The sequence below is a fragment of the Scyliorhinus torazame genome, chromosome 7 (genome assembly GCF_047496885.1).
Source record: "Scyliorhinus torazame isolate Kashiwa2021f chromosome 7, sScyTor2.1, whole genome shotgun sequence".
Classification (NCBI taxonomy): domain Eukaryota; kingdom Metazoa; phylum Chordata; class Chondrichthyes; order Carcharhiniformes; family Scyliorhinidae; genus Scyliorhinus; species Scyliorhinus torazame.
This window is the reverse complement of record NC_092713.1, coordinates 84,532,932-84,552,464: the sequence shown is the minus strand read 5'-3', so window position 1 is coordinate 84,552,464 and position 19,533 is coordinate 84,532,932. Positions and strand designations below refer to the sequence as shown.

Here is a 19,533-nt window from a genome sequence, read left to right as displayed (position 1 = left end):
GTGCACGAGACATCTGCATCCGGCGAAGGACCGGAACGTGGTCGAGGTCTGGGACATGGATGGACGGCACCGTCGTCCTCAGGGTACGACCCATGAGTAACTGGGCTGGTGACAGGCCAGTGGACAGCGGGGCGGAACGATAGGCCAGCAAGACAAGGTAGAAATCAGACCCAGCATCGGCAGCCTTGCATAGGAGCCGTTTGACTATATGTACTCCCTTCTCCGCTTTGCCGTTGGATTGGGGGTACAGGAGACTGGATGTCACATGGGCAAAATTGTACCGCCTGGCAAAGTTAGACCATTCCTGGCTGGCGAAGCAGGGGCCATTGTCCGACAGAACCGCGAGCGGGATGCCTTGTCGAGCAAAGGTTTCTTTACATGCACGAATGACTGCAGACGAGGTGATGTCGTGCAACCATATCACCTCCGGGTAATTCGAAAAGTAGTCCACGATCAGGACATAGTCTCTACCCAGCGCGTGGAACAGGTCGATGCCCACCTTGGTCCATGGTGACGTGACCAACTCATGGGGCTGCAGGGTCTCACGTGGTTGTGCCGGCTGGAAGCGCTGACAAGTGGGGCAGTTGAGCACTGTGTTGGCTATGTCCTCATTAATGTCAGGCCCGTACACTGCCTCTCGGGCCCGTTGGCGGCACTTTTCCACGCCAAGGTGGCCCTCGTGTAGTTGTTCCAGGACAAGTTGCCGCATGCTCTGCGGGATGACAATGCGGTCCAGTTTTAGAAGAATCCTGTCTACTACCACCAGATCATCTCTGACATCATAGAACTGAGGGCATTGGCCCTTGAGCCACCCGTCGGTTAGGTGGCGCATGACACGCTGCAGCAAGGGGTCAGCCGCCGTCTCACAGCGAATTTGGACAAGGCGTTCATCCGTGGCAGGTAGATTGGAGGCCGCGAATGCCACATGGGCGTCAACCTGGAAGACAAATCTCGCTGGGTCATATGGAGTGTTGACTGCCCTGAAGAGAACGTCAGCAATGGTGAGGTATTTACCTGGGGTGTATACCAGCTGGAAGTCATATCGCCGGAGCTTGAGAAGAATACGCTGGAGGCGAGGCGTCATATCGTTCAAGTCTTTCTGTATTATATTGACCAGTGGGCGATGGTCGGGCTCGACGGTGAATTGAGGAAGTCCGTAGACATAATCGTGAAACTTAACCACACCGGTCAGAAGGCCCAGGCACTCCTTTTCTATCTGCGCGTAGTCATCGCACGTGACGCATATGCAACGGGGGCCCATGATGAGGCCTCATCATGTTGAAGGAGCACCGCCCCAATGCCGGATTGGCTGGCATCGGTCAGAATTTTGGTGTCCTTTGCTGGATCAAAGAAAGCTAAGACTGGGGCCATGGTCAGTTTTGTTTTGAGTTCTCTCCATTCTCGCTTGTGGGCAGGGAGCCATTGGAAGTCTGTCGTCTTCCTGACCAGGTTCCTGAGAGCCGTGTAATCAGAGGCGAGGTTAGGGATAAACTTCCCTAAAACATTGACCATGCCCAGAAATCGGAGGACCGCCTTCTTGTCCTCTGGTGTTTTCATGGCTGTGATGGCAGCCACCTTGTCCGCATCTGGCCGCACACCCAATTGGGAGATGTGGTCCCCGAGGAACTTGAGTTCCATCTGATTAAAAGAGCATTTGGCCCTGTTGAGGCGGAGGCCATGCTCATGTATACGTCTGAATACGCACTGGAGGCGACTAACATGCTCCTGCCGGGTGGTGGACCAAATGATTATGTCATCGACATAGATGCGAACACCTTCAATGCCTTTCATCATTTGTTCCATAATCCTATGGAACACTTCTGATGCAGAGATGATCCCAAACGGCATCCTGTTGTAACAATATCTTCCAAAAGGGTTTTAAATGTGCAAAGTTTCCTGCTCGATTTATCAAGCTGGATTTGCCAGAATCCTTTTGAGGCGTCGAGTTTGGTGAAGAGCTTGGCGCGAGCCATCTCACATGTGATCTCTTCGCGTTTGGGAATTGGATAATGCTCCCTCATGATATTGCGATTTAGATCCTTGGGATCAATGCAAATTCTCAATTCGCCAGAAGGCTTTTTTACACATACCATGGAACTGACCCAGTCGGTCGGTTCCGTGACTTTGGAAATCACTCCTTGGTCCTGGAGGTCCTGCAGCTGCTGTTTGAGGCGGTCCTTAAGGGGCGCTGGGACCCTGTGAGGTGCGTGCACCACAGGCGTGGCATTCGGTTTTAATAAGATCTTGTAGGTGTACGGGAACGTGCCCTTGCCCTCGAAGACGTCGTGGTACTGGTTGATAATGGCGTCGAGCTGTGCTCTGAAGTCGGTGTCCTGAAAGGCAGACGCGTCAACAGGAGAGAGACAGTGAACTCTCTGAACTAGGTTCAACAGCTTGCATGCCTGCGCGCCAAGCAGGGAGGCTTTCGAGGAGCCCATGATTTCAAAGGGAAGGATGGCTTTGCGTGACCTGTGCGTCACTTCAAGTTGACACGAGCCGCTGGCAGCAAAGGCATTGCCATTATAATATAATAGATGGCAGGCTGATGGGAGGATGGCTGGTTTGACACAAAGGCTTTGGAGGTCAGACCGTGCAATGAGATTGGAGGACGCACCAGTGTCCAGGCGGAATCGTAATTGGGACCGGTTGACCGTAAGGGTGGCACACCACTCATCGTCCGGATCGATGCTGTAAACCGACAGAGGCTGGATTCTTTGCTTCGGGGACAGCTTGTTTTTTGTAACGATACCGACTCGAAAAGGTGCCTTCGGGTCCTCGGTGTCAATATCGGGCGACTCGGTGACCGTGGGTTGAATGGCTCGGACATTCCTGCGAGGCTGGCTGGAGCGATACGAATTGGCAGGCTGAGCTGCTCGGCATAAGGCAGCATAGTGGCCAAGTTTGCCACATCTCAGGCATTGTCGGAATTTGGCAGGGTATTGCCGCTTTAAGTAGGCGGAGCCACAGTTGCCACACGTTGTAGCGTCAGTACGTTCACTGCGCCACCACGCATGCATGGTGCGGCCGTCCGTGGTGCGCGCCTGCGCAGTACGTTCGTTGACGTCCCCTCATTCGGTGCGCACAAGCGCGGGAGTCCGCGAAAAGCGTGCAAAATGGCCGCTCTCATCCAGGCTGAGGCCCTGGGGTTGCTCGATTGCTTGGACCCGTTCTGCCTCGTGGGGACCTTGTCGCGTCGTTTCAGCCGCTTGGATGTGGGAATACCGACTAGCGGCGTGTTCATGTCGCACGCAGGTCTCGATGGCGGTTGCTAGGGTGAGCTGCTTCACCTTGAGGAGCTGCTGGCGTAGGGGGTCCGACTGAACACCGAAAATGATCTGGTCGCGTATCATGGAGTCGGAGTGGGCCCGTAATTACAGGACTGCGTAAGGATGCGGAGGTGTGTGAGAAAGGACTGGAAAGGTTCATCCTTACCCTGCAAACACTGTTGGAATACATAGCGCTCCAAACTTTCATTCACCTCTACGTTGCAGTGAGTGTCAAACTTGAGGAGGACTGTCTTGAATTTTGATTTATCTTCATCATCAGCAAAGATGAGAGAATTGAAAATGTGGATGGCAGTTCCCCGGCTGTGGATAGGAACAGAGCGATCTTCCTGGTGTCTGAGGCATCTTTCCGGTCTGTGGCTTCAAGGTTGAGCTGGAAGCATTGTTTGAATATCTTCCAGTTGGTCCCTAAGTTACCAGTGATGCGGAGCGGCGGCGGCGGGCGGACGCTGTCCATTTTGCAGGATGGCTGTATGCTGGTGGAAGGCAGATCACTTGCAGGTAGGTCGAAGAAGTTCTAACATCCCTCAACTACTGGTACCATGATGTGTTGGGTGCTCTGGATCCGTGGAACACATACAGGCCACCAACACTTAAAATAGTACAACACTATTTTATTAAGTTACAAACTGTTGAACATACTTTCACTGTGGGTTAACACGATGTTAGATTAAACTAAAGACCTATGCCTGTCCGAACCAATCTATGCACTCAGCACATGGTGAGGATGTGTGCTGTAAGCTGTAAGCTCTGTCCTTGTAGGTGTCATGATATCCAGATCAGCATGTCATGGTGCAATCACCCACACACTGATGGACAGGCATTTGGACCAACCAGCACACATACAACATCACAGCCAATCACTAGTGAGAGCACACGCACTATAAAAGGGGGAACACGAGAGTTCCCGCTCATTCTGGTAGGAGACAGCTCGGAACACAGAGCTTGCAGCGTGACACTCAGACATAGACCATGTGCTGAGTGCCTCACCAACATTAGTGATAGGGCTAGGTCCATAGGTTAGCTGGTAGCGAACGTACCCTAGTCTATAGTTAGTTGCATCTGTTAGTTAACATAATAAAATCAAGTTGTACCATCTACAGCTGTGTTGGCTCATTTGTGTATCAGGACACCCAACACGACACGATACCACGATTGGACGCAGACCAGCGAGTGTGAGACCTACCTGCACCATTTCAGCAATCCGCCATCCTGATCCATGGAGAGCATCAGCCCGCCGCAGCCGCTCCGAATTGCTGGCAATCTAGGTGTAAACTGGAAGTTTTTCAAACAGCGTTTCCAGCTATTCCTCGAGGCCACAGACAGGGAGAATACATCGGACACCAGGAAGATAGCCCTTCTCCTCTCCATGGCAGGGCAACACGCCATCCACATCTTTAACTCCCTGGCATTCGCGGATGGCGAGGACAGAAAAAAATACAAAACGGTGCTGCTCAAGTTCGATGAACACTTCAGCGTGGAAGTAAATGAGAGCTTCGAATGGTACCTATTTCAGCAGCGCCTGCAGGGTAAGGACGAACCTTTTCAATCATACCTAACACACCTCTGCATCCTTGCGCAATCCTGCGGCTACGGGGCCAACTCCGACTCCATGATAAGGGATCAAATAGTTTTTGGGGTTGTGTCAGACACCCTACGCCAGCAACTCCTTAAAGCGAAACAACTCACCCATATCCAGGCGGCCGAAATGGCGCGGCACGGGTCTCCCGAGGCGGAGCGGGTCCAGTCGATCGAGTACGTCCTGGCCCGTGGCCTGGACGAGGGTGGCCATTTGGCGCGCTTTCCAAGGCCTCCCGTGCTTGTACGCGCCAAAAGAGGGGACGCTGAGGCAGAGGAACGTGATGCGCAGGCGCGCACTATGCAGGACCACAACACGCATGCGTGGTGGCGCAACGAACGTTACGAATGTAATGACGTCACGATGTGCAGCAACTGTGGATCTGCACATTTAAAGCGGCAATGTCCTGCTAGAACCCGACAGTGCCTACGCTGTGGCAGATTGGGCCACTATACTGCCTGTTGTCGAGCACCTCAACCTGCCAACTCGCAACAATTCCGCCAGTCTCGCAGGACCGTGCGGGCCATTCAGCCTACATTCACTGGCTCACCTCCAGACACCTTGCAGACCGGCGACAGCGACGACTGCGAGCCCTTCCGCGTTGCGGTCATCCATAAGAACAGGCTGCCCCAAGTAGGCACCACCAGCAGCTGCCAGTCCATTCCATTGATCCGGACGATGAGTGGTGTGCCACCCTGACGGTCAACCGATCCTAAGTCACATTTCGCCTGGACACTGGTGCCTCCGCCAATCTGCTCGCATGGTCAGCTTTCCGGGCATTAAAGGTCAAACCACTCCTTCCACCTTCCCACTGTCAATTGGTGGATTACAATGGGAACATCATCCCGGCCACGGGGTCCTGCCAGCTGGAAGTCACCCACAACTCGCGCACGGCCAAGCTGTCATTTGAGATCGTAGGATCCTCGAAGGACTCTTTGTCAGGCGCACAGGCGTGCAAGATTCTCCACCTCGTTCGGCGAGTCCACACTTTGTCTCCTGACGGCACATCTGACTTTCCAGATGTAGACTTTAGGGCGCAGCTCCACGCAATCCTTGCACACAACCAGGAGGTTTTCGAGGGCATGGGCACGTACAAAATACACCTCAAACCGGATGCCACCCCAGTCATTCACGCCCCTCGTAGGGTCCCAGCACCCCTCAAGGACTGCCGCAAGCAACAGCTGCAGGACTTGCAGGACCAAGGAGTGCTTTCCCGGGTCACGGAACCATCGACATGGGTCAGCTCCATGGTATGTGTGAAGAAGCCATCCGGCGAGCTCCGGATCTGCATTGACCCGAAAGACTTGAATTCCAACATCATGAGGGAGCACTACCCTATACCTAAGCGGGAAGAGATCACGAGCGAAATGGCTTGGGCAAAAATATTTACCAAGCTTGATGCCTCAAAGGGCTTTTGGCAGATTCAACTGGATCCGTCCAGCCGGAAGCTCTGCATTTTCAACACTCCATTTGGCAGGTTCTGCTGTAACAGAATGCCATTCGGCATCATTTCTGCTTCCGAAGTGTTCCATCGCATCATGGAACAGATGATGGAGGACATCGAAGGGGTACGCGTCTATGTAACGATATTATCATCTGGTCAACAACACCACAGGAGCACATCAGTCGTTTCCAGCGTGTCTTTGCACGAATTCGAGATTAGGGCCTGCGCCTTAACCGAGCTAAATGCTCTTTTGGCCAGACTGAACTGAGGTTTTTGGGGGACCACATCTCCTGGTCGGGTGTCCGGCCGGATGCCGACAAGGTGGCAGCCATCACGGCCATGCAGTGGCCGTCAGACAAGAAGGCAGTGCTACGCTTTCTCAGGATGGTCAACTTCCTCGAGAAGTTCATTCCCAACCTTGCCTCACACACGGCTGCTCTTCGCCACCTGGTCAAGAAGACCACGGAGTTCCAGTGGCTGCCTGCACACCAGAGTGAATGGGAGGAGCTCAAGGTCAAGCTCACCACCGCCCCGGTATTGGCGTTTCTCGACACCACACGGGAGACAAAGATCTCCACGGATGCCAGCCAATCGGGTATTGGTGCAGTCCTCCTGCAACGGGACGACACCTCACCATGGGCTCCGGTCCCCTGTGCCTCGCGGGCCATGACCCCCACAGAACAGCGCTATGCGCAGATCGAGAAGGAGTGCCTAGGATTGTTGACGGGCATTGACAAATTTCATGACTATGTCTATGGTCTTCCGCAGTTCACTGTAGAGACCGACCATCGCCCCCTGGTCGGCATTATTCAGAAGGATCTAAACGACATGACCCCTCGCCTCCAGCGCATTCTGCTCAAGCTCCGGAGGTACGACTTTCAGCTTGTTTACACCCCGGGGAAGGAGCTTATCATCGCAGATGCTCTGTCTAGGGCGGTCAACACACCGTCCGACCCCGAGGGGTTCGTGTGCCAGATCGAGGCACAGGTAGCCTTCACATCGGCCAATCTGCCGGCCACTGATACATGTCTGGCCCACATTCGACATGAGACTGCGGCTGACCCCCTGCTACAACGTGTGATGCGCCACATGACAGAAGGGTGGCTAAAGGGGCAGTGACCACAATTTTACAATGTCCGGGACGACCTAGCCATCGCTGATGGCATCGTCTTAAAATTGGATCGGATTGTGATACCACACAGTATGCACCAGCTTGTCCTCGAACAACTGCACGAAGGCCATCTCGGAGTCGAGAAGTGCAGACGGAGGGCCCGAGAGGCTGTGTGCTGGCCGGGTATCAGCGACGACATCGTCAACATGGTGCTCAACTGCCCCACCTGCCAGAGGTTTCAGCCGGCGCAACCCTGTGAGACCCTTCAGCTCCACGAGTTGGTCACTTCCCCCGGTCGAAGATCGGTGCCGACCTCTTTCACGCGCTCAGCAAGGACTACGTTATTCTCACTGACTATTTCTCGAGTTACCCGGAGGTCATATGCCTGCACGACACTTCATCATCTGCTGTCATCCGGGCATGCAAGGAGACCTTCGCTCGCCATGGCATTCCGCTCACCGTCATGTCTGACAACTGACCTTGCTTTGCGAGTCTGGAATGGTCTTCCTTTGCCGCTGCCTACAACTTCACGCATGTGACGTCCAGTCCGTTGTATCCTCAATCGAATGGCAAGGCGGAGAAGGGCGTCCATATTGTTAAGAGGCTTCTCTGCAAGGCTGCTGATGCCGGCTCTGACTTCTGTCTAGCCTTGCTGGCTTATCGCTCGGCCCCACTGTCCACGGGCCTGTCGCTGGCTCAGCTGTTGATAGGTCGCACCATCAGGACAACTGTTCCGTCCATTCATGCTCCTGACCTCGAACATGCCCCGGACGTGCGGAAGATGCAGCAACAGCGCGATCAGCAGAAGGTGGCACATGATGCTCGGGCGACTGATCTTCCTGCCCTGGAGCCTGGCGACAATGTCCGCATACACCTTCCGGACGGTGGCTGGTCAGCAACGGCTGAGGTTCTCCGCCAGGTAACTCCCCGATCATTGGTTGTTCGCATGCCTGATGGCTCTATTCGCCGCCGCAATCGGCGGGCCCTTCGTTTGACTCCACGCTCGCTACGATACTCTGCACTGGTACCATGCCCTCCTGTTGACCTGATGTCGACTTTGTTGAGCTTCCTGCCACAATGCATTTTCCTCTCTCGCCCGTCGATAGGCCCATTCCTCAGCCGGTGGCTCCTGACCCACCCTTGAGGCGGTCAACCCAAATTCGTCGCCCACCTGAGAGACTGAACTTATGAGCCTGTTTTGGTTTCTTTTGTTCCATTGGACTTACTGAACTGGTTTACAGTACTGTTGACATGTTTTTATTATCGTTCTGTGTTTGAGAGTTTGCATTTGTTCCGTTCTTGGTCCACTTTTGTTCTTATGTTGCACCTGACATCTTCCTATGTATAGAGTTAGCCACCTGTACATTTTGTAGTTAATCTCACACACACCTATTTAGTTGCACCCAGTCCACAATCTTATTTATTATCATGCAGGCACATATTTCTTGTGAAAAGGGGGGATGTCATGATATCCAGATCAGCATATCATGGTGCAATCACACACACACTGATGGACAGGCATTTGGACCAACCAGCACACACACAACATCGCAGCCAATCACTAGTGAGAGCACACGCACTATAAAAGGGGGAACACGAGAGTTCCCGCTCATTCTGGTAGGAGACAGCTCGGGACACAGAGCTTGCAGCGTGACACTCAGACATAGACCATGTGCTGAGTGCCTCACCACCATTAGTGATAGGGCTAGGTCCATAGGTTAGCTGGTAGCGAACGTACCCAAGTCTATAGTTAGTTGCATCTGTTAGTTAACATAATAAAATCAAATTGTACCATCTACAGCCGTGTTGGCTCATTTGTGCATCAGGACACCCAACACGACAGTAGGAGGCTGTATCCCGAATGAGCGGGAACTCTGATGCCCCTGTCTTTATAGTGAGTGTGCTCTAACTGGTGATTGGCTGCAGTGTTGTGTGTGTTGATTGGTCTTGCTGTGTGTCCATCAGTGTGTGTGTATCTGCACCATGATATACTGGTGTATATTATGACACCCACCTTATAGGCTATACCCAGCTGCCTGGTATGGAATGGAGTTCATAAATGATAATGAGGTGCTGCCATTAAATTCAGCAGGACTCTGCGTCCCTGGGATTTGCAGGTTTTCTTCTTGTCACCATGTTCCCTTGCTCCTTCCCGTGTCCTGATAAATATCAGGGATTTTGGCTCTCACTGTGTTGAATACTTTCTTATTTGATCCCATGATTATTTTTTTCAGAACAGTGAGGTAGAAACTCATCTTGGTCATTAGAGCAAAATGGGCAGTGTCACATTGGCTGCCTGTTAGACTAGAAATCAAAGTGATGAATGTTCATTTTAACACAGTGAGGATTATGAAGAAAAAGCACAATGTGCGTTGCATAATAAACTATTCAAGAGGTGCTTCATTTTGTACCTCTGAATAACAAAACATGCTAGCTCTCTTGAAAAGAGAGTGCTTCCCCCTCCCACTATCTTTATTCAGCAGAAAAACAAAAGGACCTCTTTTCATCACTAGTGATTGAAGTTTGGGTTTTCCAGTGTGGGTCAACGGGACAACATATGTTTTGGAACCCAATTTGAGCAAAGAAATAATAATAATAATAATCTGTATTAGTGCCACAAGTAGGTTAAAATTAACACTGCAATGAGGTTACTGTGAATACAAAAGTAATTTCAAAAAAAATAATCTTTATTGTCACAAGTAGGCTTATATTAACACTGCAATGAAATTACTGTGAAAAGCCCCTCGTCGCCACACTCTGGTGCCTGTTCGGGTACACAGAGGGAGAATTCAGAATGTCCAAATTACCTAGCAGCATGTCTTTCGGGACTTGTGGGAGGAAACTGGAGCACTCGGAGGAAACCCACGCAGACACAGGGAGAAAGTTTGGATTCCGCACAGATAGTGACCCAAGTCGGGAATCGAACCTGGGACCCTGGCGCTGTGAAGCAACAGTGCTAGCCACTGTGCTATCGTGCCTGCCACAAATGTGAATGTGAATTAAGCAATTCGGTTTTTGGGTTTTTTTTTGTTTTTAATTCTGTTTTGTTCTAATTTTGTTTTTAATTCTGAATTAAGTTAATGTGAATTAAACAATTCTGTTTTACAAACAAGCTTGTTCTGATGCTAACTTCAGACATTTGCTACGTGGCTCAGGCCTTTAATGGGCAGTACAAGGGGGTACAAGCAAGCTGGCAGACAAAAGGAAACAAAGCCCCTCATAACCCCTGTGTAATCCCAGTGAATTCATGCACTGCCCCGCATCGACCAGTGAATACACATACAGGCAGAGAACAAATGTAGTAGTGTCAGATTACTTTTCAAATAAAATGATGCAGAGCCTATTATTTTTCTCCCTCCTCACCCTGAGGACAAAACTCTTGACTGAAATTAATTCCATGGACGGAATGTTTCTATTAAAAAGAGCTTTAATATGAACTGTTCACGTGATGTTAAGTAAGGCCAGATCCTAGCAGGCCTCTATTCTAGTTGAAAGGCAGAAAATATAAAGTGGATAAAGATTACTGCTGAAGTGTTCCTGTTTATCTCGAATATCTATAAAGAAGCTTGTCAAATGTTTTATGCTGCTGAACTATCCAGAAAATCCCAGGTGTTTGCTGTTTCATTGGGTGGCAGTAGGACCCTATAATTGGCCAAAAGAGCCATCGGTGAGGAAATTCAATATTGTTCCTGCTCTTTCTCACTACCCAGTGACTTTGTTTGAACATATATTGGTATGTATATCAGATGAGGACAGAATTGAACTTGGTTCTGATGTTCCTCTTGATTGAATGCTTTACCAGTACTTTGTCTCAGGTCACACAGGAAGAAAGTGTTCTGCTGGGTGACTGGCTCATATTGATGCCCTTGGGAAATAAGGAGCGATAGAAACTTGGCAGCACAAAAAACATAATTTGTGTTGAAATTTTATGGGTTCTGAGTAGAAATTGAAATGTGGGCATGGCTGCTTCTCACCTGGCGTTAGGGCAATATTGGCCCAATGCCATCTTTGCACGTGGAAAAAGAGCAAACAGAAAGTGAGGTCAAAACCTGCCAAAAATGTTTTTTGTGCAACTACCACTCAACTCCCACTCAATTTAGCGTACTAAAATTGCACATGTAATTGCTTGAATTTCCTCTATCTATCTCCTAGCTATTCTCCTGTTCTGGTACACCACTTAATAAAACATAATTTTGAGTTCATCAAGTTTGCTTCTTGTTCTGGTTTTAATTGACCATTTTCAGTTAAGGTGGTGATGAGTTGTTTTCTAGGCAGGATCCTTCATTAGCCAATGCCGAAACTGGGGTGTGCGATCAGGCGGAGAATACATCCCGGCGCTGAAATTGCGGGAGGCGCCAAATCACGATGCTCCGCCTCCTCGAAAACGACGTCAATGCGACGCATGCCACACGTAGCTGCAACACCGTTCACATATTATTAGTGGGCCCACCCGCAATTCTCTGCCTCCGATGGGCCGAGTTCCCGACGGCGTGGTCCACATGTGCTCTCACAAATTGTGAACCACGGTAGCACAATGGTTAGCACTGTTGCTGCACAGCTCCAGGATCCCAGGTTCGATTCCCGGCTCGGGTCACTGTCTGTGAAGTGTCTGCACATTCTCCCCGTGTCTGCGTGTGTTTCCTCCGGGTTCTCCGGTTTCCTCCCACATGTCCCAAAAGACGTGCTGTTAGGTAATTTGGACCGTCTAAATTCTCCCTCTGTGTACCCGAACAGACGCCGGAATGTGGTGACTAGGGACTTGTCACAGTAACTTCATTGCAGTGTTAATGTAAGCCTACGTGTGCCAATAAAGATTATTATTACATTATAAACCTGGCTGCTGAGAGAGAGAGAGAGAGGGTATACGAGCAGTGTCCAGCACCACCATACTTTGCCGCAGCCGTGCCGCTGGCCGGGGGCTTCTGCCAGGGCTGGGGGAAGTAGTGGGGGAGACCAGGAGGTGGGCTGTGGGGTTGGGGTGGACAGGTACGCAACAACAGTACCGCAACCGGCAAGGCAGTCACGCAGCTGCGCATGCCGCTGGTAGCCTGCTTTTAACCTGGTGCCCTGGGTCATATAGATGACTCCACCCCCGGGCCACCCCTCTGGGTGCCCTCTGGCCCAGCCAACCCGTCAGCTGTATGGGTGCTCCAGCACAACCTGTCCCATCTTTTTGGCCACGATCAGTGTGTGGGGTGTGTATTGTTTAAGCTCGGCTGTAGCTTGTCAGCCCTGCGGGTATCCATCATGAACCTGGCGATTCCTGCACCGTTTTCCGTGTGTTTCGATGGTGTTCCAAGCGGCGCCGGTGATAGCCCCTCACCAGTAGCAGAATTGGTGCAGGTGTAGCGCTGATTTTTCTGACGTGAAGGTCCACTGATTCTATGTTGGTCTCAATACTTAGACTCAGAAACAGAGAATCTGGCCACATATGTTTCCAACATCGCCCAGGCAAGGGAGGGTTTTTCTTTAAACTTCCTGCGATGTCGGCCTCAATAGCAAAACTAGTATTTATTGCCCATCATGAGATACCCTTGAGAAGGTGGTCCTCCAGTCCATGTGGTGAAGTATTCCCACAGTGCTGTTAGTCAGGGAGTTCCAGGGTTTTAGCCCAGCGATGCAATGACTTATTTCCAAACCTGGATGGTTTGTGACCTGGTGGCGAATTAGAGGTGATGGTATCCCGCTGAACCCTGGGCGGGATTCTCCGACCCCCCGCCGTGCCAGAGAATTGCTGGGGGGCGGTGTGAATCCCGCCCCGCCGCCCAGACGCCGGCTGCCGGATTCTCCGCCGTGGTTTTTCGGCGGGGGCGGGAATCACGTTGCGCCGGTTGCGGGCTGTTGGCAGTGCAGCCCCCCCCCGGCGATCCTCCGCTCCGCGATGGGTCAAGCGGCCATCCGTTTTCAGCCAGTCCCGCCGACGTAAATCAAACAAGGTTCTTACCGGTGGGACCTGGCTCTGCGGGCGGCCTGCGAGGTCCTCGGGGGGAGCGGGGGGATCTGGTCCTGGGGGGCCCCCCATGGTGGCCTGGCCCGCTATCGGGGCCCACCGATCTGCGGGCGGGCCTGTCTCGTGGGGGCATTCTTTCCCTCCGCGCCGGCTGCTGTAACGGTCCGCCATGGCCGGCGCGGAGAAGAACCCCCCTGCGCATGCGCTGGGATCACGCAGAACACGCTGGCACTCCCGTGCATGCGATAACTCGCGCCAGCCGGCGGACGCCCTTCGGCGCCGGTTGGCGTGGCGCCAACCCCACCGGCTCCGGCCCATCCCATGAAGGTGTGGAGGATTCCGCACTTTCCGGGCGGCCTGACACCGGAGTGGTTCACGCCACTCCTCGGTGCCTGTACGGCCCGCCCCGCCGATACCGGAGAATCCCGGCTGTGTGTCTTTGAATTTGTTGGCCAGTGTTCCTGCTTTCAACTAAACTCTGTTGGAAAGTGCTTTTGTAGACTATCAGTGAGAACAGGACTTTTGATATTCACTGCAATGTAATAACCTATTGAGCCTTACTACCCAAACATGAAGAATGGGTAAAAGCAAGAAGTGTTGGAAAAACTCAACAGGTCTGGCAGCATCTGTGAAGAGCAAAACTGAGTTAATGTTTCGAATCCAATATGACTTTTCAAGCACTTCCTGGTTTTTTTGTACAATATTTTGCTTTAATTTAATAAAGAATGAATACTTCAGTAAACTACTGGACTGACATCGGTACTGGTTGAACAATATACATCCATGAGTCACCACAGTGCAGGAGATGAAGAAGCAAATTCAATTTAAAAAACATTAGATGTGCAGGTTAGATGGATTGGCCATGTTAAATTGCCCCTTAGTGTCCAAAAAAGGTTAGGTGGGGTTACTGGGTTTGGGCGTGGGCTTGGGTAGGGTGCTCTTTCCAGGGGCCGGTGTGGACCCGATGGATCAGGTGGCCTCCTTCTGCACTGTAAATTCTATGATTAGGAGAAGAAAATTCCTTATTGCAAAATGTGAAATCTGAGCTGTCTTATATTTTCAAGTCAAAGAATGCATGCTATGTGATCTGAAGGGTTAACTAGGTTAGGCTCTACTTATGTGGCTTTAGAGCATAGCTTGTAATTCAAAAGGGTTTGTCCTATCTTGCCTGGATTAATACAATCAGTTAACTCTCCAAAATCTCAAATCGTCCTCCTCTCATCCCACTTCTCCTTTATCCTACACTATTTTCTGACTCACAATTCGCAGGGCGTGTAAGCACACACTTTTTAGTTTAATCTCTTCCCTCACCTCAACCCAACTCATGAACATTTTAAAGATCTCAGATATCCAAGAATTTGGAACCTTCCCAGTCACAGGGGAAAGACAAAGAAGACAACGAAGTTGAAGAAGACCATCAATCAATTTTGCACTCAGCCACCAGCTGAGACAGAGACACTGCGCATATTTTCTCTACCCATAAGGGAATGTAAAGAGAGACGTTCCACATCGCCGCAGGCATCCAAATCCCATCTCCTGCTGACTGATATCTCAGAATGGGGAAATAGCCTGGGTTCAAAGAAATCGGACTCTGGGGACAAGAGACATGTTGGGCGGGATTCTCCATCTCGTCAGGCCCATTCTCTGGCATAAATAAGGCTTTTGCGCCTGATGAGATACCAGGTTCAGAGTCAGGAGGGGGAGCAGAAAGAATAGTGCAGAAGCCTGTTCACTGCAGGGCAAGGTCACATACTAGTTCTGCAGCTGGTTGTCAGATTAGAGTTTTGATGGGCCAGGCAACAGAAGACTGCAAATGTGTGGAAAGAACCATATACTTGTTTATTGGAAAGTCTGCTAGAAAGCCAGTGCACAATGTAAAGAGGTTCAGAGGAGTCCAGCACTAACTTGGCACATAGCTTTGCACAGAGCTTGCAGCCCATTCTTATCATTGTTATAACCGGTCCCTGGGCAAATTCCTCTCATTTAACTTCCCAAACGGGACCCCAATTTTGCCATGCTCCCAGGTAAGGAGGAATTAGCTTGCTCTCCTTCATTCAGCCGCCCTATGCCAGAGAATGGGCCTGACGAGATGGAGAATCCCACCCAACATGTCTCTTGTCCCCAGAATCAGATTTCTTTGAACCCAGGCTATTTCCCCATTCTGAGATATCGGTCAGCAGGAGATGGGATTTGGATGCCTGCGGCGATGTGGAATGTCACTCTTTACATTCCCTTTTGGGTAGTTCTTGTTTGCCTTTCTCCCCTCCGCTTTTGAAGGTAGCCTTGCATTTTAAAGCAGTTTGATCTGTCTCATTTCAAATTCCAGAATTTCTATTAAAGATTTTGAAAAATAATTTTTCAAAAAAATGAAGAGGTGTAACTCCATGACACCACATAGAATGGATGATCACCTCCATCAACAGCCCTGCAGGCCCAGCATGATGCAGTATCTGATGGCCACATCTCAAGAATTTCTACTGCAGCACAACCAGCTTCCATTAAGGTCTGAGGAGATCACACTACTGCCTTGCAAGCTCAGATTACCGTCACCTTGGCTGATACCATTGTTCAAAGGGGATTCCAGGCCATTGTAGGAGTCCAGCAACTTGCTCTCCAGCAGATAAATAGCATCACCCAACTGAAAGTATGCACCCACTGGGCATATTTGTGCATATGTCATTGGAGGTGGCAGGACAGGTTGAGGGGGAAATTTTAAAAGCATACAGCATCCTAGGCTTTAATAATAGGGGCACAGAGTTCAAAAGCAAGGAGGTTATGTTAAATTTATAGAAAACACTGGTTTGGCCTCAACTGGAGTATTGTGTCCAATTCCGGGAGCCATTCTTAAGTAAAGATGTGAAGACATGAGAGAGAATGTGAAAAGGATTGGATTGGATCGGTTTATTGTTACGTGTACCAAGGTACAGTGAAAAGTGTTGTTCTGTATGCAGCTCAGACAGATCATTCTGTACATGGAAAGAAAACACATAATAGGGCAAACATAAAATGCACAATGTAAATACATAGAGAGAAGATGTATGATCAGACCAGTCTATAAGTCCCTCTGTGTCGAGAGCTGAGGAAATTCAGTGATGTTGAAAGAGTGGAGAAGTTGGGACTATTTTCCTTGGAGAAAAGAAGGTTGAGAAGGAATTCGATAGAGGTATTCAAAATGATGAGGGGTCTGGACAGAGTAGATCAGGAAAAACTGCTCTCATTCGTGGAAGGATTGAGAATGAGAGGGCACAAATTTAAAATAATTGGCAAAAGAAGCAATGGAGACATGAGGAGAAACTTTCACACAGCAATTGAGAGTGTGGTGGAGCTAGGTTGGGCCAACTGAGGCATTCAAGAGGGAATTGGATTATTATCTGAAAAGGAAAAAATGCAGGACTTTGGGAGAAGGTGGGGAAAGGGGAGAATGTACTGCAACAATTATGTGAATCATAGAATGGTTACTGCAAGGAAGCCATTCGGCAAATTGTGTCTGTACTGACCTATGAAAGAGCAATTTACTGAGTTCCCTCTGGAGAAAACAACCATTAACCACTACCTTTGTCATTCAACCGAGTTTGTATCTACTGTCCTTTTAATTCCAAGAGCTCCAACATTGCTCACGGTACTCTATCAGATGCCTTTTGGAAGTTTGTGTGCAACACATGAAAAGCATTACCCAATAAACCCTCTGTGCTACCTCATCAAAAAACTAGCGCAAGTTAGTTAAAGATCATTTACCATTTCAGAATCATAGGGTGTGATTCAATAACCTCGTTGCACCCGACTTGGATAAGGGATGCGACGGTTGAATCCCGGGAGAGGCAAAAGTTAGCCTTCACACTGGACGAGAAACCTCTCGAGAGTTATCAGACACACAAGGCATGGCACGATCTAGATCTCATCCTCACTGAGCCATCGGGCTCATATAAATATGCGTTTGCCGGATTTACCCTGCGCCCAGGATTCAACTACTGTGCTTGTGAGGCCTCATTCGATACTGATACACACAAACGTGAACCAGGTGTGATGGCACCTCGGCGGTGATCAAAGATCCCAGGTGGTCAGGGACAGGGTAGGGTGGCACCCTGACACTTCCCCTGGCACCTGGGTACCCTGACACCCAGTGCCCCTGCTAGGCTGGCAGTGCCATGATGCCCAGGTACCAGGTTGGCACTGACAGGGATCAGGCCTGGAGGGACCATGCGCCTAAGTGTAGGGGTGAGGAGAGGGAGGGGGCAAGGGTCCCAGAAAAGTTTGGCGGGGTGAAGTGGGTTGGTCCTGAAAGCCGGAGTGGGGGGCCTGCTGAAAGGGGCTTCTAGGGATCAGGGCAGCCTTGCAAAATGGTGCTGTAATCTACAAGGAGCAGGTCCTGTTGGTGAGCTCAGCTCGTCAGTGCAGGATGGCTACCAAAGAAACTCCCCGAGGCCAAAGAAACAGCGAAGTGCCGTTGAATAGCGGGGTCATTCTCGGCGCTGCAGTAGCTGAGATACACCCCGTCAAACGCACCCCATACAGTACTTTAACTTTCTTTCGTCAGATCGCGCCCATAGAATGCAGGTCTGGAGTCACATAAAGGCCAGACCATCTAAGGAAAGTAGACTTCCTTCCTTTAGGGAAACAGTTGGGTGTTTATGTCAATCTGATAGTTTCATGGTAAACATTGATGATATCAGCTTTTTATTCCACTTAATTCAAATTTACAAACTACCATGGTAGGTTTTGAACCCTTACATTAGGGTTATTCCTCCAGGCCTCTGGATTACACATCCAGTAACATAACCGATATGCTACGGATCCTGTACACCTAGCCAGAAAATAAATAATGAGAAAGGAAAGAAATCCATTCACACAAACCTTAAAATGTCTCCTGAGCTTTCAGATGGCTAGAGAAAGTATTTCACCTCCGCATGATACTTCATTGATATTTATATGATAATTCAGCTGATTTATCTTCCACATTTGCATCCATTTATCTTGTTGAGCAGATTTGGAGGTTGACATTTTAACACTGGAACAGCTGCGTCTGCACAAGATGAGTGTAGTTACAATTAATGGGGGAAATCTGTAGAAACCAGCGTTGTGAATAATTTGCATGAGATTTCAGCACACCTCAGGCAGAACGGCATGGCAGTTCCAAAGATAAGAATTTCCTTTTCCACTAGCATCATTTTGCCCCAAAAGCCTTCACGCTGCTTTGTTTGTATCATCACACTTCCTTCAGAGGCACCGCTACAATATTACTATCATATAGAAAGGATTCTATCAGATCCCAAATGCGAAACAATCCTATTTTTAAACTGATCACTCGACAGCAATAAATATACTAATCAGGATAATTATCCAAAGTTTACTTAACCTGATGTTCTCCACAATTAAATAGTCAGATCTTCAAATAACTTACCTGACATTGCTATGGAAACAGAATCAATAAATACTCCATGTTATGTGATACATTTTACTGAAATGTCAGTGCAGAAATTTTTATAGATATATACAGTAGTTGCGGTATCGGTTAAACCCCTCCAGGCTCTTGAAAGAGAGTTTTTGTTTAAAATTATGCATGGTATGCAGCTTCAACTGTTAAATGCTACCGCAGCATCTTTGCAAATACAGCAGTAGCTTGATTTTCTGCTCACACATGCTCAAGGCAAATTCTGATGGATTGGCTTGGCTCCAGAACAAACACCTCAGATATGCACAGAGAACACCAGAGATGTGCGACCTGTGCTAGATTATCATTATTTATGGATGGCTGAGAACTCAAGCCTTTGGGTGGTCAAGGATGAATTGTGTAAGGTTTAAGGTTAGATAGGTATTCTGAGAATTTGTTTGATTTGTTTTGAGGGGCAGGGGGAGCTTTCAGAAACTTTCTTCAGGAATCACCTTCTCGATTGTTGTGCTGCTGATGGCAACCAAAAATCAGTAAAGTCCCAGATGACCTTAGCCTGCTTTCCCCTTTGAGGGGGAGGGCTGACTGGTGGTGATTTAGCCTGAGGATCACCGCACCTCATGCGAAGGGGAAAATTGATAAGGCAGGGCCTTCATGAATAACCTCAGCCAGTATGGGAGTTGAACCCGCCCTGCTGGCCTTGCTCTGCATCACAAACTGAGCTGAGCTTGCAGTTCCGAAAATTACTTAAAGTGCAGTCTCGACAGGGTGTTCCTCGC

At 49.7% G+C, this 19,533-nt stretch overlaps 1 long non-coding RNA gene across 1 annotated transcript in view; it reads right to left on the bottom strand.

The window, feature by feature from the left end:
- Positions 1 to 18,401, bottom strand: part of LOC140427296 (uncharacterized) — a 45,511-nt gene extending 27,110 nt beyond the window's left edge. Inside the window, exon 1 of the long non-coding RNA XR_011948448.1 lies at positions 18,220 to 18,401. This is a non-coding gene — a long non-coding RNA (uncharacterized lncRNA). The remainder of the gene's footprint in view (positions 1 to 18,219) is intronic.
- Between the last annotated feature and the right edge of the window lie 1,132 nt (positions 18,402 to 19,533).